Genomic DNA, 24,725 nt, shown 5'->3' on the forward strand with positions numbered 1-24,725 from the left:
ATTTATTTCACTTTTTTCTTGTTTCTTTAGGTATGCCTGTATTGCTATGAACTTTCCCCTTAGGACTGCTTTTAAAGTGTCCCACAGGTTTTGAGTTGTTGTGTTTTCATTTTCATTAGTTTCTATGCAAATTTTGATTTCTTTTTTGATTTCTTCTGTGATTTGTTGGTTATTCAGCAGGGTGTTGTTCATCCTCCATATGTTGGAATTTTTAATAGTTTTTCTCGTGTAATTGAGATCTAATCTTACTGCACTGTGGTCAGAAAAGATGCTTGGAATGATTTCTATTTTTTTGAATTTACCAAGGCTAGATTTATGGCCCAGGATGTGATCTATCCTGGAGAAGGTTCCATGTGCGCTTGAGAAAAAGGTGAAATTCATTGTTTTGGGATGAAATGTCCTATAGATATCAATTAGGTCTAACTGGTCTATTGTATCATTTAACGTTTGTGTTTCCTTGTTAATTTTCTGTTTAGTTGATCTATCCATAGGTGTGAGTGGGGTATTAAAGTCTCCCACTATTATTGTGTTATTGTTAATTTCTCCTTTCATACTTGTTAGCATTTGTCTTACATATTTTGGCTCCCATGTTGGGTGCATATATATTTATAATTGTTATATCTTCTTCTTGGATTGATCCTTTGATCATTAGGTAGTGACCATTTTTGTCTCTTTTCACAGCCTTTGTTTTAAAGTCTATTTTATCTGATATAAGTATTGCTACTCCTGCTTTCTTTTGGTCCCTATTTGCATGGAAAATCTTTTTCCAGCCCTTTACTTTCAGTCTGTATGTGTCCCCTGTTTTGAGGTGGGTCTCTTGTAGACAACATATGTAGGGGTCTTGTTTTTGTATCCATTCAGCCAGTCTTTGTCTTTTGGTTGGGGCATTCAACCCATTTACATTTAAGGTAATTACTGATAAGTATGATCCTGTTGCCATTTACTTTATTGTTTTGGATTTGAATTTGTACACCGTTTTTGTGTTTCCTGTCTAGAGAATATCCTTTAGTATTTGTTGGAGAGCTGGTTTGGTGGTGCAGAATTCTCTCAGCTTTTGCTTGTCTGAGAAGCTTTTGATTTCTCCTTCATACTTGAATGAGATCCTTGCTGGGTACAATAATCTGGGCTGTAGGTTATTTTCTTTCATCATTTTAAGTATGTCTTGCCATTCCCTCCTGGCTTGAAGAGTTTCTATTGAAAGATCAGCTGTTATCCTAATGGGAATTCCCTTGTGTGTTATTTGTTGTTTTTCCTTGCTGCTTTTAATATTTGTTCTTTGTGTTTGATCTTTGTTAATTTGATTAATATGTGTCTTGGGGTGTTTTTGCCTTGGGTTTATCCTGTTTGGGACTCTCTGGGTTTCTTGGACTTGGGTGATTATTTCCTTCCCCATTTTAGGAAGTTTTCAACTATTATCTCCTCAAGTATTTTCTCATGGTCTTTCTTTTTGTCTTCTTCTTCTGGGACCCCTATGATTCAATGTTGTAGCGTTTAATATTGTCCTGGAGGTCTCTGAGATTGTCCTCATTTCTTTTAATTCGTTTTTCTTTTATCCTCTCTGATTCATTTATTTCTACCATTCTATCTTCTAATTCACTAATCCTATCTTCTGCCTCTGTTATTCTACTATTTGTTGCCTCCAGAGTGTTTTTAATTTCATTTATTGCATTATTCATTTTATATTGACTCTCTTTTATTTCTTCTAGGTCCTTGTTAAACCTTTCTTGCATCTTCTCAATCTTTGTCTCCAAGCTATTTATCTGTGATTCCATTTTGATTTCAAGATTTTGGATCAATTTCACTATCATTAATCGGAATTCTTTATCAGGTAGATTCCCTATCTCTTCCTCTTTTGTTTGGTTTGGTGGGCTTTTATCCTGTTCCTTTATCTGCTGGGTATTCCTCTGTCTCTTCATCTTGTTTAAATTGCTGAGTTTGGGGTGTCCTTTCTGTATTCTGGCAGTTTGTGGAGTTCTCTTTATTGTGGCATTTCCTTGCTGTGTGTAGGTTTGTACAGGTGGCTTGTCAAGGTTTCTTGGTTAGGGAAGCTTGTGTCAGTGTTCTGGTGAGTGGAGCTGTATTTCTTCTCTCTCCTTTCGAAGACTTGGGTTGCTTTTCTGGGTGCCTGATGTCCTCTGCCGGCTTTCAGAAGTTGTTTTGTGGAATTTACTCGGCGTTTAAATGTTCTTTTGATGAATTTGTGGGGGAGAAAGTGTTCTCCCCATCCTATTCCTCCGCCATCTTAGCTCCTCCCTCGAACTTGTGTCTCTTAATCTCTCTCACCTATTTCACTCTTCCTCCACAACCTTCTTTCTCTGACAACCATACCTCTATCCATGAGTCTTTTTCTGTTTTGCTGTGTTTGCTAATTTGTATTCTTTTGAGGTTCCACCTGTAACTGAAATCGTATGCTAGCTGTCTTACTATGTTTGACGTTTCACTTAGCATAAAACCCTCTAGGATCATCCATATGTCACAGATGGCAAGGTTTTATCATTTTTTATGACTGAGTAATATTATGTATGTATATAAATATATGCATGTGTGTGTGTGTGTGTGTGTGTGCTCAGTCATGTCCAACTCTTTGTGACCCCATGGTCTGCAGCCCTCCAGGTTCCTCTGTCCATGGGATTTTCCAAGCTAGAATACTGGAGTGGGTTGCCATTTCCTACTCCATATTGTACATATATATACCACATCTTTTTTATCCATTCATCTGTTCATGGGCACCTAAGTTACTTCTATATCTTGGCTATTGTAAATAAGCTGCAATGACCATAGGAGTGCATGCCGCTGCTAAGTTGCTTCAGTTGTATCTGTCTCTTTGCAAACCTATGGACGGTAGCCCACCAGGCTCCTCTGTCTATGGGATTTTCCCGGCAAGAATACTGGAGTGGGTTGCCATGCCCTCCTCCTGGGAATCTTCCCAAGCCAGGGATCAAAGCCACATTTCTTACATCTCCTGCATTGGCCGGTAGGTTCTTTAACACTAGCACCACCTGGGAAGCTCTATAGGAGTGCATGTATTGTTTCAAATTAGTGTTTTTGCTTCCTTTGAAAAAACACCCGTAAGTAGAATTGCTGGTTCTGTTTTTTGCTGGTTCATATAGTGGTTCTAGTTTTAATTTTTTGAGGAACATCCCTACTGTTTTGTATAGCAGCTGTAGCAATTTACATTCTCACCAACAATGCATGAGGGTTCTCTTTCCTCCACACCCTCACCAACACTTGATATTTGTTGTTTTTGATATAGTCACTCTGACAGAAGTTAAGTGATATCTCATCGTGGTTTTTATTTACATTAAGGATTAGGGATGTTGTTCACTTTTTCACATGTCTGTTGGCCATCGATATGTCTTTTTTGAAAAATGTCAGCTCAGGTACTCTGCCATTTTTTTTTTTTTTTTTTTTAACCTTACCTCAAATGTGTAAACTTTATTCCCAACAGGACAGTATCACAAAATATTAGAATGCCAAAAAAAGAAAAAAAAAATTAGAACACCAGATATATTTACATCCTGAGAACGTGATGGGGGTAAGTATTATTCATTTAATACATAGCTAGCAAAAACAAGTCTAAGATAAGAACAAGGATTTATCTTAAAGTTACTCAAATAAGTCTCAAGTTTTATTAAGATCTTCTATAAACACATCTATTTGCTACTGAAAACTGAAACAGCACATCAAAAAATTTTATTACTATTTAACACACTAATAATGCTCTGGTCAAACCAGCCAATGTTATCTTTACATTCCTTCCCAAGTTAATTTGTTTCAAATTCTTGATATTGAGTTTCAATCAGGGTTAAGAAACAGGCAATACCTGAGACTTAATTAGTACTTCATGGTGTCAGATCAAAGTGGAATTAGTGTGTATTCAAGTCATTTCAATTCCAAGCTACATATAGATTCCTCATAAGTTAAAACTGTATTTAGAAAGAGATGCAAGTGAAAAAGACAAACTTACAATAAATATTATCAAAATATTGGTACAATCTTTCCCAGGCTTTCATAATGATTTACCAGCAAGAGAACAGTACAAGAATAAGGTTTATGACTCAAGATTCCATGGCATAATTACTGTATGTTGTGTTGTAATAATTCTCATAATTATCATCAGAAGGATTTCTCTTAAACTGCAATAATTACAGGTTTACTCTTGATCGAATCTTAGTGTCTTCCTGCTGCTGTAGTTCTCTTTGAGAGTCAGAACGAGAATTCCTTTGGCATAGCGAAGTCTGAGAGATTCAATCAGCTTTTGCATCCTGTACCTTTTCAACACCGTTCTTACCCCTCTCCGCCTATGGGGGTGTTTTCTCACTAGGTAACTGCCCAGTCAGTTGAGATGGGTATTTGTAGATTGGCAACTTGATTAGGGTTGAGAGTGTTACTGAGGTTTGTTGCTAACATTTCAGAGAGTTGAGTGGCAACCTGCATTGCCTGGGAAGCATCATCGATGGATGTTTTCAGAGACTCTAGGGTCCAGGTTGGGTTATCTTCTGATGAATCCAAAGTCTAGTCACAGCTTGAAGCTCCTCCTAGATCTTTGGGTGCCAGGGGAAGGTGATGCTGTAGGCTTAAACTTCCAAAAAAGCCTGGAAGAACTATAGAGCTAAGAAAGAGGGAAAAACCCAGGCTTGGTGAGAGAGTAAAAGTCTCCTGTTTCCTCTTAAAAACAACAGATAAGCCAATCAGCCAGCCTATTTTAATGTAAATGCTAATGAGTAAAGGATAAGGTGAATGGGCGTAGTCCTATTAGGGGACTAACAGAGAGAGTAATAATGCCCTCTGTTTAGAGATTTTAAAAGGCGCCTCTGTGGTTGTGTCTTCCTGAGGTTGCCTGAAAAATCCATTTCTTTCAAACTCTGCTTGTAGATATGGCTGCTGGTTTTGTGAACTGGGCTTAAAGTGCTAGCTCCTTTGAACTCTAGCACTTTATGCCCATTTTTTAATCAGATTATTTTTTTCTATTAAGTTGTAGGAGTTCTTTGTGTATTTTAGATATTAACCCTTGTATTGGCTATATTGTTTGCAAACATCCTCTCCCATTCAGTAAGCAGACATTTCATTTTTGTTAATAGTTCCCTTAGCAGTATAAAGATTTTTAGTTTGATGCAGTATCATTTGTTTATTTTTGCTTTTGTTTCCCTTGCCTAAGAAGATAGATCCGAACAATATTAATATGAAAAATGTCAAAGAGTGTATTGCCTATGTTTTCTTCTAGGAGTTTTATGGGTTCCGGTCTTACATTTATCTCTTTAATCCATTGAGTTTTTTTGTTTGTTTGTTTAGGGTATGAAAAAGTAATCTAGTTCAATTCCTTCCGGAAGGGTTGCTTCAAATAAAACTGTGCCAGTTTTTCAGCCTTTGGTCTCTTCCTTTGGAAGGGCTGTCCTCTAGTGACTAGCTTTAAAAAGACTTTACCCTGGCTCCTCTAGAACCAAGCCGTCTTCTTTGAACTGGCTGGGATTGGCTTGTAAGCTCTTTAAATTGAGCCACTGCATATATAAACTGCTTATGTCATTTGAAAATCATTCTCTAGAGGAAAAACCTCTAGGAAATGGGATCCCAGTTATCTAAGTATGTTGAAGGTATCTTGCTTACAGGGGCTGCACCTGATTTTAAGTTTAAAACCATGGTCTTTGACTACTTGATGCAAAGAGCTGACTCATTGGAAAACACTCTGATGCCAGGAAAGATTGAGGACAGGAGGAGAAGAGGGCTACAAAGGATGAGATGGTTGGACTGCATCACTGACTCAATGAACATGAGTTTGAGCAAACTCTGGGAGATGGTGAAGGACAGGGAAGCCTGGAAAGCTGTAGACCATGGGGTCACATAGAGTTGGACATGACTGAACGACTGAACAACTATGACTGTGTAGCCATTAAAATGTTTTTTTTCTGCCTGCAGTCTCACATTTTACCTTCCATAATCTTCTTGATTCCATCACCTTCTTCATAACAGCCCTAGTACTCTCTTCTTCTCTCCTACTAATTGCCTGCTGCTGCTAAGTCACTTCAGTCATGTCCGACGGGTAGCCCACCAGGCTCCCCCATCCCTGGGATTCTCCAGGCAAGAACACAGGAGTGGGTTTTCATTTCCTTCTCCAATGCATGAAAGTGAAAAGTGAAAATGAAGTTGCTCAGTCGTGTCCAACTCTTCACAACCCCATGGACTGCAGCCTACCAGGCTCCTCATCCATGGGATTTTCCAGACAAGAGTACTGGAGTGGGGTGCCATTGCCTTCTCCACTAATTGCCTACCATGTATTTTAGGAGAAATGTTTATGTCATAAGTTTTAAAATGCTCTTCTAAAGCTATTTGCCTGTTCAACTTTATTTCCTAGGAAATCCAACCCAATCACATCTTGTATGATCTCTTAAAGCAAGACCTGAAGATGAAGATTTGAAAAAAAAAATGAGTTTCAAGAACTGTAAATGTCTATAGCTGCAGGATAAGTTAGGACAAGCTTGGTTAAGGCGGGCCTGTCTGCAGCTGCTGGGGAGCTATTCCCAGCAGTTTCTAGAGTTGAAAATTCTTCTTGCCAAGTTCTCACTTTGTGATTCCTCTCCTGCCAGAACAAAAATCCACTCAAAACATCTCCTCTCCCCAGTTTTCATTCCTCTCCAGTTTCCCCAAATCAGCCACTCTTTCCTTCCCTGAAATTTCATGATTCATTTCTATTAATGCTTTGCCAATTTTCATAGTAAGACTTACTGTTTTTTTCCTTTTAACAACTTTTTGCTAAGTATAAATTAATGCATGTGTGTGTGTTAGCCACTCAGTCATGTCCAACTCTTTGTGAACCCATGGACTGTAGCCCAACAGGCTTCTCTGTCCATGGAATTCTCCAGGCAAGAATACTGGGTTGTCATGCCCTTCTCCAGGGGATCTCCCCTACCCAGGAATCAAACCCGGGTCTTCTGCATTGCAGGCAGCTTCCTTACTATCTGAGACACCAGGGAACCCTAAATTAATGCATGGTCATCATAAAAATTAGTTGAAGACATATAAAAAAGTTAACATAAAAAACTTGACACATAAAAAAGAAGACATAAAAAAAAGTTGAAGACATATAAGAGCACTTAACTTCTATAATCCCAATAAGTATCTTAGTGAATTAGACAGCCAACAATGACTTTGTGTCTTGCATGTAGAACCCTGTAGGGAGGTGCTATAAATAAAGGTATGAGGGACATATTTTAGAGAGAGTTCTGAAAAGCCTCAAGAAACCATGTTCCTATCCAGGTTCATCCACTATAGCACTTACAACATTGACTGAACTTGCTTTATCTCACTGCAGTCAGTTTCCTTATATGTATAATTAAAGAGGCTAGACTTGCAAAATTTCAGGTTTATTTCCAACTAGCATTCTTACTTACTGTCTTTTTGTCCCATGCCAAATTGTATTTGACTTTCTTGTATGTTTGTGCTTTGTGATTTTTTTTCAGTCTTCTTATATTTTGTGTCTGTTCAAATGCTCAAGTGTCTAGCATCTAATAGGTTCTCAATATAGAAAGGAAGGATGGAAAAAAGAAGATGCTTAGGAATATGAAAACAGTTTTTCCTCTGTCAAAGAAATACTCAAACAAGAGTTTTTGGAAAAGAAAAATGGATTTTCTTGCAAATTACACAAGAATCTACACCTTTGAAGAATTGGCTCACCAAATAAGAAATAAAGCAGGAAAAAATTTACCAGAATTACCAAGTGTTGGGGAGGGTAAATATTTCCTCTTCCCTTTTAGATTCTTCAACTGGCCTAATAATTAAATTGACATAAGACAGATTAATAGGAAAAAAGAATTTAATTACTTATGTAAAGGACCTCACAAGGACAATGAGACCCAACGACGAGTTGAACAATTGAGTCTTATAACCTATCCTGGGCTAAGGACTAGGATAGGGACCTGGGACTCCAAAGAGGAAGAGAGTAATTCACAGGATGATAAGAGCAGTTGCTTATAATTAGATGTTTTTCTGACATACAGATAGGTCATTCAGAGAAAAAAAATTACTTCTTTCTGGGCCAGGCCCCTATCTCAATTAATTTAGGTAATTAAGGGAAGGGGGAATACCAAACCACCTGTCCTGCCTCTTGAGAAATCTGTATGCAGGTCAGGAAGCAACAGTTAGAACTGGACATGGAACAACAGACTGGTTCCCAATAGGAAAAGGAGTACGTCAAGGCTGTATATTGTCACCCTGCTTATTGAACTTATATGCAGAGTACATCATGAGAAATGCTGGACTGGAAGAAGCACAAGCTGGAATCAAGATTGCCGGGAGAAATATCAATAACCTCAGATATGCAGATGACACCACCCTTATGGCAGAAAGTGAAGAGGAACTAAAAAGCCTCTTGATGAAAGTGAAAGAGGAGAGTGAAAAATTTGGCTTAAAGCTCAACATTCAGAAAATGAAGATCATGGCATCTGGTTCCATCACTTCATGGGAAATAGATGGGGAAACAGTGGAAACAGTGTCAGACTTTATTTTTCTGGGCTCCAAAATCACTGCAGATGGTGACTGCAGCCATGAAATTAAAAGACGCTTACTCCTTGGAAGGAAAGTTATGACCAACCTAGATAGCATATTCAAAAGCAGAGACATTACTTTGCCAACAAAGGTCCGTCTAGTTAAGGCTATGGTTTTTCCTGTGGTCATGTATGGATGTGAGAGTTGGACTGTGAAGAAGGCTGAGCACCGAAGAATTGATGCTTTTGAAGTGTGGTGTTGGAGAAGACTCTTGAGAGTCCCTTGGACTGCAAGGAGATCCAACCAGTCCATTCTGAAGGAGATCAGCCCTGGGTGTTCTTTGGAAGGACTGATGCTAAAGCTGAAACTCCAGTACTTTGGCCACCTCATGCAAAGAGTTGACTCATTGGAAAAGACTCTGATGCTGGGAGGGATTGGGGGCAGGAGGAGAAGGGGACGACAGAGGATGAGATGGCTGGATGGCATCACTGACTCGATGGACATGAGTCTGAGTGAACTCCGGGAGTTTGAGTGAACAGGGAGGCCTGGCATGCTGCGATTCATGGGGTCACAAAGAGTCGGACACAACTGAGCAACTGAACTGAACTGAAACACTTTTTTTTTTGCGTCTGCTGGCTCTGGATTGCCTTAAACTTAGAATAACCTGTTTGCCACAGTGGCACATTAGTGAGAAGCTCATCTGAATAAGCTATCTGGGGCCAACATCCTGTGCTTTCTCATCCCGAGTCTCCTCAGGGTGCACAGTCACTGCGGAGGGTGGGGATGTGGCTGCAGGATTTGACTGCTAGGTGGCAGAATCCTTTTTCTATCCTGAGTTCCCTCAGGGCTCACCATCTGGAGCAGCCATAATATGATGGCAGCAACATCCTTTGTTTACTGGTATGGCAGGCAATAATTCAGTTCATGGTATTACAATGATTAAACATTGCCTCCGAGGTGAATAAAAGGAAAGAAATTTACCTACTTGGACTTTGGTTTTCTGGGAAATTAGGACTGTCTGTGACCGTGATGTGTTCAGTCGTGTCTGACTCTTTGCTACCCCATGGACTGTAGCCCACCACACTCCTCTGTCCATGGGATTTCCCAGGCAGGAATACTGCAAAAGGTTGCCATTTCCTTCTCCAGGGTATCTTCCTGACCCAGGGATCAAACCTATGTCCCCTGAGTTTCCTGCATTGGCAGGTGGATTCTTTACCACTGAGCCACAGGACTGAAGCCCAATTTACTTATTTATCTAATAGCAATATAGCATCAAAAGTATGTAGCCAAGAAGCGTTCTTCAAAAATGTCTTCATTTACAAATGCAATAATAATAGTAACATTAACTCATGGGGTTGTTGTAAAGATTACAAAGACTTAATGATTGTAAAGAGCACTTAGAATAGTACCTGGAATGCAGTAAGCACTGTGCAAATGTGCTTTGATTATCACTTTTTAAATTTTTATTGAAATATAGTTGACTTGTAATGTTGTGTTGTGTTAGTTTCAGGCACACATCAAAGTGATTCAACTATACACACTGATATATATCTATTCTTTTTCAGATTTTTTTCGATTACAGACCATTACAAGATACTGAGTATAGTTCCTTGTGCTATAGGTCTTTGTTGATTATCTATTTTATACATAGTAGTGTGTATATTTTAATCCCAAACTCCTAATTTATTCCTACCTCCAATTCTATTGCAAACCATAAATTTGTTTATTATATCTGTGAGTCTGCTTCTGCTTTTATAAATAAGTTCATTTGTATCATTTTTTTAGACTCTACATATAAATAATATCACAGGATATTTGTCTTTCTTTTTCTGGCTTACTTTGCTCAGTCCTATAATCTCTAGGTCCGTCCATGTTGCTGCCAATGGTATACTTTCATTCTTTTCTATGGCTGAGTATTATTCCATTGTTTATATGTAGCACTTCTTTACCGCTTTATCTGTCAATGGACATTTAGACTGCTTGACTTTGATTATCATTACTTCTTATTTTATTTTAACCAATGTTTATAATGAAAAAATTTCCTTATCTTTATTTTCTTACTTTGAGAAATGTATACCATCAGAGTTGGGTCATCTACAAATTTTGTACTAGAATTTTTAATCTCACTGAAATCATTGCAGAGCAAAAAATGACATATCAGAATAACACTCTGAATCTGTAAATGTAGTGAAGGCTTAGTCTGACTTTTAAAAGGACACTGAGAACATTTTGAACTCCTTTCTGATTTTATACACTGCTTCTCATTTTTGTATTTAGTAGTTATTTTCAAAACCCAGAAATTTAACAGCAGTTCTGAAGCACCTGAGTTCTGAAACAAAAGATGGCATTTCATATTTTGAGAGCTAGGAAAAACCAAGCTTTTTTTTTAATGATGGTTGCCCATTCAGAGGAAATTCTAACATGAGTCATCTTCCTGGAAGACAATGGTTTAATCTTTTAACCATTGGACTAAACTTGTGGTAGCTAATGCACATAGAGGGAGTCTATCTTTAAGAAAAAGAATACTACCTTACAAATACAGACTAGGTAGAAAAATTAATACATATTTTATTTTATTTTGGCCCTGCCAGGCTGCTTGCGAGATCTTAGTTCCCCAACCAGGGATCGAACCCTTGCCCCCTGCAGTGAAAGCACGGAGTCCTAACTACTGGACCACCAGGGAATTCCCAATATGCGTTTTAAATGAGGGGGTAAAACTCACAACCAATTACTATTTTAAAAACCAAAAATATTATAAATATCACATAATTCAGAAAAATACAATATTTTATGAGCTGATGCTTCTCTCTTTAGCTGATGTTGCTGTATTTTTAGCTGCATACTCTTTAATCATTCAATGATTTTGCAATATCATTTTCTATAAAGAAAATGGAAAATTTTGGTGACTTCTCTGGTGGCTCAGATGGTAAAGCACCTGCCTACAGTGCAGGAGACCCAGGTTCGATTCCTGGGTCAGGAAGATTCCCCTGGAGAAGAAAATAGCAACCCACTCCAGGACTCTTGCATGGAAAATCCCATGGACGGAGGAGCCTAGTAGGCTACCGTCCACGGGGTCACAAAGAGTCTGACACGACTGAGCGACTTCACTTCACTCTTTAATCATTCAATGATTATGCAATATCATTTTCTATAAAGAAAATGGAAAACTAATTTAGATTTTCTCTAATATGGTTAACTGAAATGTGTTTTTAATTTATTTATGTTTTAGAGAAGTCACTTTTAGCTTCACAACGTATTTGTAATGGATAAATGTATATGATTCTGTCAAACTTAAGATAAACTTCTACAGTGCCTTTGTAATAGTATATGCTGCATTGTGGAGAATACATGTGACAGAGGAGAATTTCTGCCTTGAATGGGCATCAATGTTAACTATCTGCTTGCATTTTCACATGACCAATGATGGGAAGAAGTTTTTTCACAGACTCAATCTTGCTCTTACTTCTGGCCTGAACATTTTAAATCTTACTTCTCCTTCATTATCCATTGTTGGGGAAGTACAATTAAAAACAAAATCTCTCACAAAGGCAACAGAGAAAGAAAATACTTTTAGTATTAAATAAGCATTAAAGGGGGTGGTAGGGAGGTTCTTGCCTGGAAAATCCCAGGGACAGAAGAGCCTGGTAGGAGGCCATCTATGGGGTCACACAGAATCGGACACGAAGTGATTGAAGTGACTTAGCAGTAGCAGGGAGGTTCGGGAGGGAGGGGATATATTTATACATATAGCTGATTCATATTGTCATACAGCAGAAACTAACACAACATTGTATTAAAGCAAGTATACTCCAATTAAAGAAAATAAGCATTAAACCAGAATGTGATGCATATCACAGGCAACCCGCTAAGAATTTGCAAAGACAGAAAGAAACCTCAACCTTTCATATAACTAGGCAAACACTATCCATTACATATATATTTTCAAGATAAACAGTAACTAGTCTCAAAGTAGGAGGATTTGCCAGCACCCTTTGTAAGACACAGTTCTTCCTAGATTCATCCAGTAACTGGAGTGACCATCTGTGTTTGCTACTTGGCTTTATCCAGAGGAAAAACAAACATCTCATATCTCTATGACAGGACAGAGTTTTGCAACTTGAGCTAAGCACCCAAGTAAGCTAGGCTTCTACCCTCCCACAGGAACTGTGAGATAGATAGAGCCCTATATTGCTTGCTGTTTACATTTCAAAAAGATGGCTGGCACATCCTTGAGAAAGACAGTTCTGGGTCCAAAAGCTGGCAGGAAGGCTTACATTCGTGTACGCTCACTCACTGAGTCTTTTCTGACTGAGTACAGTCTTTTCTGACTCTGTACAACCCCATGGACTGTAGCCATCCAGGCTCCTTTGTCTTTGGGATTTCCCAGGGAAGAATACTGTAGTGGGTTGCCATTTCATTCTCCAGGGGATCTTCCTTACCCAGGGATCAAACCCGAGTCTCCTGCATTGCAAGCAGTCTCTTGATCTGCTGGCAGATTCTTTACCACTGAGCCACTGGTAACCTCCCTTAACTGGTTCCCCTCAACATCTTTTGTGTTTAGCTGAAGAGGGTGTTTACGGTGGTAGCTCTGGCCATTTTGGTGAATTAACAGGCTTCCCTAGTAGCTTAGCTGGTAAAGAATCCACCTGCAATGCAGGAGACCCCAGTTCTATTCCTGGGTCAGGAAGATCCGCTGGAGAAGGGATAGGCTACCCACTCCAGAATTCTTGGGCTTCCCTGGTGGCTCAGCTGGTCAAGAGTCCGCCTGCAATGTGGGAGACCTGGGTTTGATCCCTGGGTTGGGAAGATCCCCTGGAGAAGGGAACAACTACCCACTCCAGTATTTTAGCCTGGAGAATTCCATGGACTGTATAGTCCATGGGGTCGTAAAGAGTTGGACAAGACTGAGCGACTTTCACTACTCAGTGTCCTGGATCTCTCCCATATATACAGAAGGTATACATGTTATTAAACTTCTGGTTATTTTTCTCTCTTCTATCAATTTGATTACTAGACCATTCAAAGAACCTAGAAAGCTATGGTTTTTCCAGTAGTCATGTATGGATGTGCGAGTTGGACAATAAAGAAAGCTGAGTGCCGAAGAATTGATGCTTTTGAACTGTGGTGTTGGAGAAGACTCTTGAGAGTCCCTTGGACTGCAAGGAGATCCAACCAGTCCATTCTGAAGGAGATCAGTGCTGAGTGTTCATTAGAAGGACTGATGTTGAAGCTGAAAGTCCAATACTTTGGCACCTGATGAAAAGAGCTGACTCATTTGAAAAGACCTTCATGCTGGGAAAGATGGAAGGCAGGAGGAAAAGGCGATGACAGAGGATGAGATGGTTGGATGGCATCACTGACTCAATGGACATGAGTTTAGGTAAACTCCGGGAGTTGGTGATGGACAGGGAGGCTTAGTGTGCTACAGTCCATGGGGTCGCAAAGAGTCGGACACGACTGAGCAACTGAACTGGACTGAACTGAACTGAAAGAACATAGAACCCTAACAATTCTGAGAAACAACTCCTAGGGCTATTTGGTTCTCTCATAACAAAGTTTTCCATTTAACCCTGGTCCTCTATTTCCCCAGCACACAAGCACTCAAGGAGAGAACATGATGAGGGCAAAGGAAGAATGACTGGGTGGGGACAGGGGACAAGCATCATTCCATCCTGTACCTGGAACCTCACTGTATCCTCTCAAACTTTCCCACTGATAAAGTACTCCTACCTTACTAGATTTCTTATACATGGTAAGTTCTCTCTGAGAATTTATAGACTGCTTTTCTATAATTCATTGAAGGACCACCTTAGCTCCCAGATATATTTATAAATATTCAATTGTGAATGGACTTTAAGTTGCTTCCCACTGCAGCTCACGGACCTAAATTACATCAAGATATATGATCTAGAAATCTAATTTAAATATCCAAAATTTGAAAGATAGATGAGAAGTTTGCTGAATACTACAAACCAAAAGGATGGCCTAATCAAAACATGTATATGAGATCAATAGGGTGTCATTACTTTATTCCACACAAGGATCAAAAGAATTCTCACTTAAGTTATCTAACTGAATATGTTTTGGTCATTATGGGGACTTACTGCTCCAAAGAAAGAATAGGTTAAGAAAAACTGAGGTTCTCCCCTTAAGAAGATAAGGTGAAGGAGGAAGAAAGAAACCAAGAAAATGAGAATGTGTACAGGAGGGAAGAGCTCCAAAAAGGAAGTAGTCAGTGGTATTGATTAATACAGATTGATTTTTTTTAAATGAGCACTAAGAAAATCCTTTTGGGTTTGAAAGGTAATAAGAAAATTTAAGAATGCCTTAAGGGGGTTTCGCTGGTGGCTCAGTGGTGAAGAATTCACCCGCCAGTGCAGGAGACATGGGTTCAAGCCCTCATGTGGGAAGATCCAACGTGCTGTAGAGCAGCTAAGCCCATGTGCTGCAACTACTGGGCCTGATCTCTAGAGCCGGGAGCCACAACTACTGAAGCCCTCGTGCTCCAGAGCCCATGCTCTGCAACAAGAGAAGCAACTGCAATGAGAAGCCCACACACCACAATGAAGAGTGGCGCCCTCTCGCCACAACTAGAGAAAAGCCTGCACAGCAATGAAGATTCAGCACAGCCAAAAATAAATCAAATAAAAATTATTAAAAAGAACAGTCTTAGGTATAATATATAAATTCACTAAAATTATGAAGTGGAAACCAAATCTCAGGAAACTAAAATACATATTATTTAAGAAAGTGTACAATAAAATAAATCCAAGATAGCCAAGAGATCAATGTTTTATTAAGGTAGAGAATTGTGCTTTCTTAAAGAAGAGGAAAAGGAGTTAATTAGGCAGAGGGAAGTGAGGTGCAGTTGCCAAAGAAAGCTAAGTTGGATATGACTGAGGCAATCAAGCACACATCCACATAAATAAATGGAACGATATTCTGTGTTCATAGATTGGAAGACAATATTGTCATGATTGAAATTTTCCCCAAATTGATCCAGACATTCAGTGTAATCCCTATTAATATTCTAACTGTATACTTTTTAGACATTGAGAGGCTGATCAGTGACAGAGACTACCTTAACTTCACAAAAGAAAACCAAACTTGGAGGACTCACGTATTCCAATTTCAAACATTATAACAAAGTTGTAATGACCAAGATGGCATGGAACTGGCCTAAGCATAAATACATAGATCAATGGTATAGAATCAAGAGTCTAGAAGCAAATCCACCTATTTGTACTACATTAATTTTTGACAAAAGTGCCAAGACAACTGAAGGGAAAGAACGTTGTTTTAGCAAATGGTGCTAGGAAAACAAGAAATCCACGTGCAAAATAATGAATTTGAATTCCAGCCTTATACCACAGAGAAAATTAAGTCCAAATGGATGGATATCCAAATGTAAGTGATATTATAATAAAACTCCCATAAGAGAGAGAAAAAAAAAAAAGAAAGCAGAATATTTGATCAAGGATACTCTGAGAAATGACAAGTAAAGAATATCAATAATAACAGCAATAAAGTAACTGCACACATAAATAGGTTATGTGATTCTTTTTTTAACTCCTGCTACATAACATCCTTCTCTAAAGTCACAATCTTCTCCCCTCCTAGTGCTGTCTTACTTGCTTTTGAACTCTCTCAAATCTCTCCAATTCTGAATAAATTATCTCTTGGAGATCACTGCACTTTCAGTTTCCATTCAATAAATTTTGGAAGAATTCAGGATTTCCCTGGTGGTCCAGTGGCTAAGATTCTGTATTCCCAAAGTAGGGGGCCTGGGTTCCATCCCTGGTCAGGGAACTAGATCCCACATGCCATGCCACAACTAAGACCCAGTGTAGCCAAATAAAAAAATTTTTTTAATTTTTGGAAGAATTCAATAAATAACCATACAAAGTAACTCTACTAATGATCCCATCAAAAACACTTAAGGAAAGTTAGATAAAATATATGAAACAACAATTTTCAGACACTGGACAATAAGAAATCAAGGATATTTGATCTATAAGACAAGGGAAATTGATTAGTGGAGCCATAAGAAAGCCAGGGTTCTCCACCTGGAGGTGTTTATTAGCAACCAGTGTACAGAGGGCAAACCCAGGCAGGATATAGCAGTATCACTGAAGTAAAGAGACAAAGTTCAGGGTTGAAGGAGGCTGAAGCAGCTGAGGAAGAGAGTACAAAAAAGGAAGTATCTATGTAAAGAAAAATCTTCAGAAATCTGCAAAGGAGTGTTTTGTAGTTTATAGCTGAAAATAATAAGCTGTATGTGTGTGCCTAGGCTGAAGCTCCACAAGCCCAGGCAAAGAAAAACTATAAGAGAAATACTCAAGGCTGTATACTCTCACCTTGTTTATTTAACTTACATGCAAAGTACACCATGCGAAAAGCCAGGCTGGATGACTCACAAGCTGGAATCAAGATTGTCAGGAGAAATACCAACAGTCTCAGATACACAGATGATACCAGTCTAATGGCAGAAAGTGAAGAGGAACTAAAGAACCTCTTGATGAGGGTGAAAGAGGAGAATGAAAAAGCTGGCTTAAAACTCAACATTCAAAAATCTAAGATGATGGCATTCAATCCCATCACTTCATGGCAAATAGATGGGGAAAATGTGGAAACAGCGACAGATTTTCTTTCTTGGTCTCCAGAATCACTGCAGACAGTGACTGCAGCCACAAAATGAAAGACGCTTGCTCCTTGGAAGAAAACTTACAACAAACCTACTGAAAGCTGCTCAGTCATGTCCGACTCTTTGTGACCCCATGAACTATACAGTCCATCGAATTCTCTAGGCCAGAATACTGGAGTGGGTAGCCGATCCCTTCTCCAGCAGATCTTCCCAACCAAGGAATCAAACCAGGGTCTCCTGCATTGCAGGCGGATTCTTTACCAACCAAGCTATCAGGGAAGCCCCCCATGGCAAACCTAGACAGCATATTAAAAAGCAGAGACATCACTTTGCTAACAAAGGTCCATAAAGTCAAAGCTATGTTTTTTTCAGTAGTCACGTATGGATGTGAGAGTTGGACCATAAAGAAGGCTAAATGCCGAAGAATTGATGCTTTTGAATTGTGGTGCTGAGGAAGACTCTTGAGGGTCCCTTGGACAAAAAGAGATCAAACCAGTCAATCCTAAAGAAAATCAACCCTGAATATTCATTGAAAGAACTGATGCTAAAGCTGAAGCTCTAACAGTTTGACCACCTGATGCAAAGAGCTGACTCATTGGAAAAGACGTTGATGCTGGGAAAGATTGAGAGCAGGAAGAGAAGGGGGCAACAGAGGATGAGATGGTTGGATGCCATCACCGGCTCAAAGGACAGGAGTTTGAGCAAACTCCAAGAGAGAGCGAAGTACCGGGAAGCCTGGGGTGCTGCAGCCCATGGGGTCGCAAAGAGTTGACATGACTTAGCAACTGAGCAACAACAACAATATGTTCTAAGATTTTTTTAAATGTGAACATAATGAAGAAGGAAATGAAAAATACAAAAAAAGAGGCAAATGTAACTGAAGAGCACAGAGAGCTGGAGCAAAATTTTACTGGATTGGTATAATTGCTAATACAACGCTTTACAATAAAAATAAAATTTGAAGATTAAGTGTAGAAACTATCCAAGCTATATGTCAGAGGACAGATAAAAGTCATTGATAGAAACAAAGTGAATAGACCCTCAGTGGCCTTTGGGACAATATCCAACAATCTAATGTACATGTAATTGGAGGACAAAAAAAAAAAGACAGTGACAAGAAAATTTCAAAATTGAATGAAAAATATAAATTCACTGGTTCACAAAGCTCAGCAAATACCAAGCAAAACAAACAAAAGAAAATTCACCTATATATATCATAATTATATTGCCAAAAGTCAATAATAAAAATATTTAAAGCAAACAGATTAAATTATACATATGCATAATATTGCTGATATCTCACTATAACCATGCAAATAAAAAGACAATCAACTCTCTTGAATGGCGAGTAGCTCTTTCCTGCCTGCTTCTCAGCCCATTTGATAAAAATACTGCTCAAAAGACGTTCAGCCCAAGTGATGTGGATAATATTTTCAGGTTAATTCTTTTGGATGTGCAAAGGCTCGATACCGCATAATTCTTTCTTTCCTTTTTTTAAACCTTTTAAATTGTATCTTATATTTAATTGGAGGATAATTACAGTATTGTGAATGGTTTCTGCCATATATAGACAACTTTCCTTTTATATTAAAAAAGCATTTTTAATTATGGTACTCTTTTTCTATAAAATCATATATCCAATGTCTAAGATACTGTGCTGGAAAAACTCACATCTCACAATACATTTGGACTCGATTATTATTTCTTCTCTGTCTACCTTGTAACCAAATGCAATCTGTGTGCCTTGGATTATTTAGCTTATTAATGAATTAAGTTAACATTCTAGCTGCAAAATGATTAAGGCCAAGTAAAGCACAGCATTATGGTTTAATATGCTTTTATTGGACTAAGCTTTTGCGCCCATGATTTTTACCTGTGCAAAATGATATGAAGCACAGAAAGCCTTTTGGGGACATTTGTAAATCTTTGTTCAGGGCCACTGCCTTTTTTATGTGCCAAGATAATTGTGTTTTATGAGAGTAATTTACAAATAACAGTATTTAAATATTATTTTCATGCTTTTTTCTGGATTTATGTTTATTATTCATGTAACTTAAATCAGTCGGGCTCTGTTATTTTCTGTGTCGTTCACACTGTAATTCTCTTCTCACAAATAAAAATGAATTCTTCAGGTTAAATAAAAAAAAATATCTTTAAATGACTTGGGAGGCATAATGAACTATTTAATTCTTTACACAGCAAAAATATTTTTCAAAATGAAGGACATGTAATAGATTTCAAACAAACCAAAGCTCGAGAAAAAATTTGCCATTAGACCTTCAGCACAAGTAATGTTTAAAATTAGCTCAAAATAGACCACAGACTTCAACATCTAAATGAAAACATAGAAGAAAATCTTTGCAATCTTGGGGTAGGCAAAGTTGTTTTTGAAAAATCCAAAGAAAAATAATATGAGCCATAATAAGAAAAAAATGATAAATTAGATCTCAAAAATTAAAAACTTCTGTATATCAAAATATAAAGAAAATCAACAGTGGACTTCTCTGGTGGTCCAGTGGTTAAGACTCTGCACTTCATCTGCAGAGGCCAAAGGTTGAATTCCTGTAGTTGGATTGAACTAAGGTAACTAAGATCCCATATGCCTCACAGCACATGAAAAAAAAAGAAAGAAAATCAACAGTAAGCTAGAGACTGGAAAAAATAGTCTCAATTTTTCATCTGACAATGGACTTGTATCTAGAATTTAAGGCTCATATGAGAACAATAAGAGGAAAATTCATCTAATTTTTAAATAGGAAAAAGATTTAAACTAATTCTCCATAAGAAATTGTATATGAACAGTCAATAAGCATATGAAAATGTGTTCAACATCACTAGTCATCACAGAAATGCAAATTAAATTAATAAAAAGAAAAACCATACTCCAATATGTCTTTAAAAAAACAATAATAAATATTAGTGAAATATGGAGCCACTGGGACTCTCAAATGTTTGTTGATGGAACTGTAAAATGGTGTAAACTCATTGCAGAACAGTAGGCTTTTTCTTTAAAAATTAAACATATACTTACCTCATAATTTGAAATTCTGTCTTAATCATTAACCTCAAGTAAATAAAAACATATACTCACCAAAACATTCCTGCATGTGTGTTCAGTTCTGTTCAGTCATTCAGACCTGTAGGACTCTTTATGACCCCATGGACTGCAGCAGGCCAGGCTTCCCTGTCTATCACCAACTCCAGGAGCTTACTCAAATTCATGTCCATCGAGTCAATGATGCCATCCAACCATCCCATCCTCTGTCGTCCCCTTCTCCTCCTGCCTTCAATCTTTCCCAGCATCAGGGTCTTTTCCAATGAGTCAGTTCTTCGCATCAGGTGGCCAAAGTATTGGAGCTTCAGCTTCAGCATCAGTCCTGCCAATGAATATTCAGGACTGATTTTCTTTAGGATTGAGTGGTTTGATCTCCCTGCAGTCCAAGAGACTCTCAAGAATCTTCTCCAACAACACAGCTCAAAAGCATCAATTTTTCGGTGCTCAGCTTTCTTTATGGTTCAAGTCTCACTGGAAATACATACATGACTACTAGAAAAACCATAGCTTTGACTAGATGGACCTTTGTTGGCAAAGTAATGTCTCTGCTTTTTAATATGCTATCTAAGTTGATTATAACTTTTCTTCCAAGGAGCAAGTGTCTTTTAATTTCATGGCTGCAGTCACCATCTGTAGTGATTTTGGGGCCCAAGAAAATAAAGTCTGTCATTGTTTCCCCATCTACTTGCCATGAAATGATGGGACCGGATGCTATGATCTTCATTTTTTGAATGTTAAGTTTTAACCCAACTTTTTCACTCTCCTCTATCACTTTCATCAAGAGGCTCTTTAGCTCCTCTTTGCTTTCTTCCATAAGGGTAGTGTCATTTCCATATCTGAGATTATTGATATTTCTCTTGGCAATCTTGATTCCAGCTTGTGCTTCATCCAGTCCAGCATTTCACATGATGTACTCCGCATATTAGATTAAATAAACATGACTGTTCACCACAACTTTATTTATAATAATCAAAACTGAAACAACTCAAAAGTTCATCAACTAGTAAGTGAATTTAAAAGGTGTGATATATGAAATTCCCTGGTGGTCCAGTGGTTAGGATTTTGCACTTTCATAACTGAGGGCCCAGGTTCAACCCCTGGTCAAACAACTAAAATCCATACCCCACCTCCTCACCATACACACACACACACACACATACACACAAACACACACACAAAAGGTGAGATATAGTCATGCAGTGGAATACTATTCAGCAATTAGAAGGAATGAACTTTTTATATTCAAAAATATAGACGAATCTCAAAGGTAGTTTGCTAAGTGAAAGCATCCAAACACCAAAGAGTATATATACTACATGATTTCATTAATATAAAACCATACAACAGTCAAGAAATCTATAGATATAGAAATCAGGTAAGTGATTGTGGTATGACAGAGTGTTGAATTAGACTAACCACAAATGGGCACAGTGATACTTTTGGGAGTGCTTTGAAGTTTCTAAAACTTAATAGAAGCGGTAGTTAAATAGGCACATGCTAGTGTTAATCACTCAGTCGTGTCCCACTCTTTGTGACCCCAAGAACTGCAGCCCGCCAGTTTCCTCTGTCCATGGGATTTCCCAGGCAAGACTACTGGAGTGAGTTGCCTTTCCCTTCTCCAGGGGATCTTCCCAACCCAGGGATTGAACCTGGGTCTCCTGAATTGCAGACAGATTCTTTACTATCTGAGCCATCAGAGAAACCAAAATTGTGACCCCATGGACTGCAGCCCACCTGGCTCCTCTGTCCACGGGGTTGTCCAGGAAAGAATACTGGAGTGGGTTGCCATTTCCTCCTCCAAGGGATCTTCCTGACCCAGGGATTGAACCCGCCTCTCCTGCATCACAGAGGATTATTTACCACTGAGCCACCTGGAAACCCAAATAGGCATCTACATCTGCCAAAATTCGTTAAATGGCATATTTAAAATGACTGCACTCTATTCTATGTAAATTATACCTCGCTAAAGTTTTTTTTTTTTTAGGTTATAATTCCAACCCTATTTTCCTCTTTTTACAGTCTCCCCCAACAATCAGCAATATACATGCTATTTCCATCAACTCTCCATATGACCCTCAACAATTTAAGGTTTTTTTTTTTTCCAATTTTATTTTATTTTTAAACTTTACATAATTGTATTAGTTTTCCAAATATCAAAATGAACCCTATTTTCCCGAACCCTCCTCCCTCCTCCCTTTACCATCCCTCTGGGCCGTCCCCCCAACAATCAGCATCATGCATCGAACCTGGACTGGCAACTCGTTTTACATGATATTTTACATGTTTCATTGCCATTCTCCCAAATATGACCCTCTCCCTCTCCCCAGAGTCCACAAGACATCATTTAAGGTCTTGTCTTTTCACTTATCCCCATAAGATGGTTCATAAGAAAATCAAATATAGTTCTCTTACTCTTGCATTTCTTAATACCTGGCCATTTTTTCATATTATTAATCATATACCCTTGATTAGTTCAGTTCATCACAGGATCTCATTTAGTTGCTAAGAGACCATTGATCTCTCTTCTTGGAGAAATAGAGAAATTCAAGATCTAAAACACATAACATCATTGCTTCCTAGACTTTGATTAATTACTTCAGGAGTATAAGGATGACTGGTACCAGTTAGGATTTAGAAAACTGCAAATTCCTCAGCTTGACTTACAAATAAACTTTTAGTGAGCCCTGGTGGCTCAGAGGTTAAAGCGTCTGCCTGGAATGAGGGAGACCTGGGTTCAATCCCTGGGTCAGGAAGATCCCCTGGAGAAGGAAATGGCAGCCCACTCTAGTACTCTTGCCTGGAGAATCCCATGGAAGGAGGAGCCTAATAGGCTACAGTCTATGGGGTCGCAAAGAGTTGGACACGACTGAGTGACTTCACTTTCCTTTTTCTCCTGGGAGTCTGTGAAGCACATCCATGGAGACTGATGTCCCAGAGGAATCAATAAAAATGCCACAGTAACAAATCATTATTTTCAGCAGGAACTCTTGATCTAGATCAGTGTGAACTGATCTACTACTAATCATTTTCAATACAATTCCCTAAGTGCTACAGAAGTCTCGCCATTTCTTAAAAGCTTTATGAATAGAATTCAGTGATGCATAACAGCACTTGCCTTAAATCCCAGAATGATTCATTTTCCTTGTGCAGAAGAAGAAGGAAACTTTTCTGTTCCAATTAGACTGCCTTTAAAGCAGTCTCTCCTTTTCGTTCAGTCTACTTGTGGACAAGGACACATCTCAGGACCAAAGTGTTTCCCTGGGAATCCTTAGTGCTGTGAGTATTGTATTGCTAAAGAGAGGAAAAGAGTACTCTTTGGAAGTAAAAGTCTGCTCTTCTCTAGAATGAATGCATACAGTAGCCTTGATGCCTTGAAGCCTTGCTATAAATTCCAATAACTGAATTTCAGTCTCATGCAGAAAATCAGAATGAAGAGTTAGACTTGGACCTTCCTAAGTAAAATGAAGGTCTAAATTCACTACATCTTACCCAAAATCATCAATTCCTAGGATGAATTTCAAACTAGTTTCTGTTCTCATCTCAGCTTAGGAGAATTCCCCAAATAGTGATTTGTTGATGCACTTCCCCTTGTGCAGTTTATAGTCTATATCCTGAGTGCCCCTGCTTTAAGATTGTAAACAACTGAACATCCTCAGCTTGATAGTATGATCGAAGTCTTTAAAAAAATTGAAGTTGGTCTTTATCAACAATTAAAAAACAAAATGAATAAACAAACAAGGATCTCTTGTACAGCACAAGGAACTCTGCCCAAGGTTATGTGGCAGCCTGGGTGCGACGGGATTTGGGGAAGAATGGATACACATATATGTATGGCTGAGTCCCTTTGCTATTCACCTTAAACTATCACAACATTGTGAATCAGTTATACAAGATAAAAAGTTCAAAAATATGAATAAGCAAACAAAACAAAACAAACAAAAACCCCCCAAAGCTTGGGACATATTGCCCTTAGCTCAAATCCAGAAAAGAAATATATTAATACTTTTCTACTTTCAGTCTTCTTTTGAGACTATGAAAAGATTAAGAAATTTGAAAGATGCTTGATTGCAATAACATAGCTTGGGAGAAAAATGACTCAATTCCATCTCAAGCCATTGAGCATTAAATGGGTTAAGAAAAATATTTGTACTCTGGGAAGTCTGGAGAGCTAGGATAATATCCAAAACATACTAGGAAATCCATAGCCTTGATCAGGAAAGATGGAGCAGAAAGCTTTACATGCAGAAAAACTTACAAAAGAAAAGTTAGAAGCAGCAGCAGACTTGACAAATTATTCAGCAAACAGTCCCTGTTAAAACACATCTCCAGCATTTGAAATATAGAGATGGTAGCATTTTGGAAACATATGCAAATATCAGTTTGTTGATACCAGGGGACACGGTATCAACAAACTTTCCACTTAAATAAGCATTAAGAAAACATCTTTTGAGGGCTTATTTCATCCCAAGTTCTATGCTTAGGTCCTACAGATACTATATTGCTGCCCTCAAGGGCCTTAGAGTTTACAGAGGAAGCAAAGGAAGCAGT

The 24,725-nt window shown here is 38.4% G+C and overlaps 1 non-coding gene across 1 annotated transcript; it reads left to right on the top strand.

Annotated features, from left to right (window-relative positions):
- The first annotated feature begins 11,385 nt into the window (after nt 1–11,385).
- Nucleotides 11,386–11,459, top strand: TRNAC-ACA (transfer RNA cysteine (anticodon ACA)). The gene has a single exon. It is a non-coding gene; the product is annotated as a tRNA-Cys (tRNA).
- The last annotated feature ends 13,266 nt before the right edge of the window (nt 11,460–24,725 follow it).

The sequence above is a fragment of the Bos mutus genome, chromosome 15, assembly GCF_027580195.1.
Source record: "Bos mutus isolate GX-2022 chromosome 15, NWIPB_WYAK_1.1, whole genome shotgun sequence".
Taxonomy (NCBI): domain Eukaryota; kingdom Metazoa; phylum Chordata; class Mammalia; order Artiodactyla; family Bovidae; genus Bos; species Bos mutus.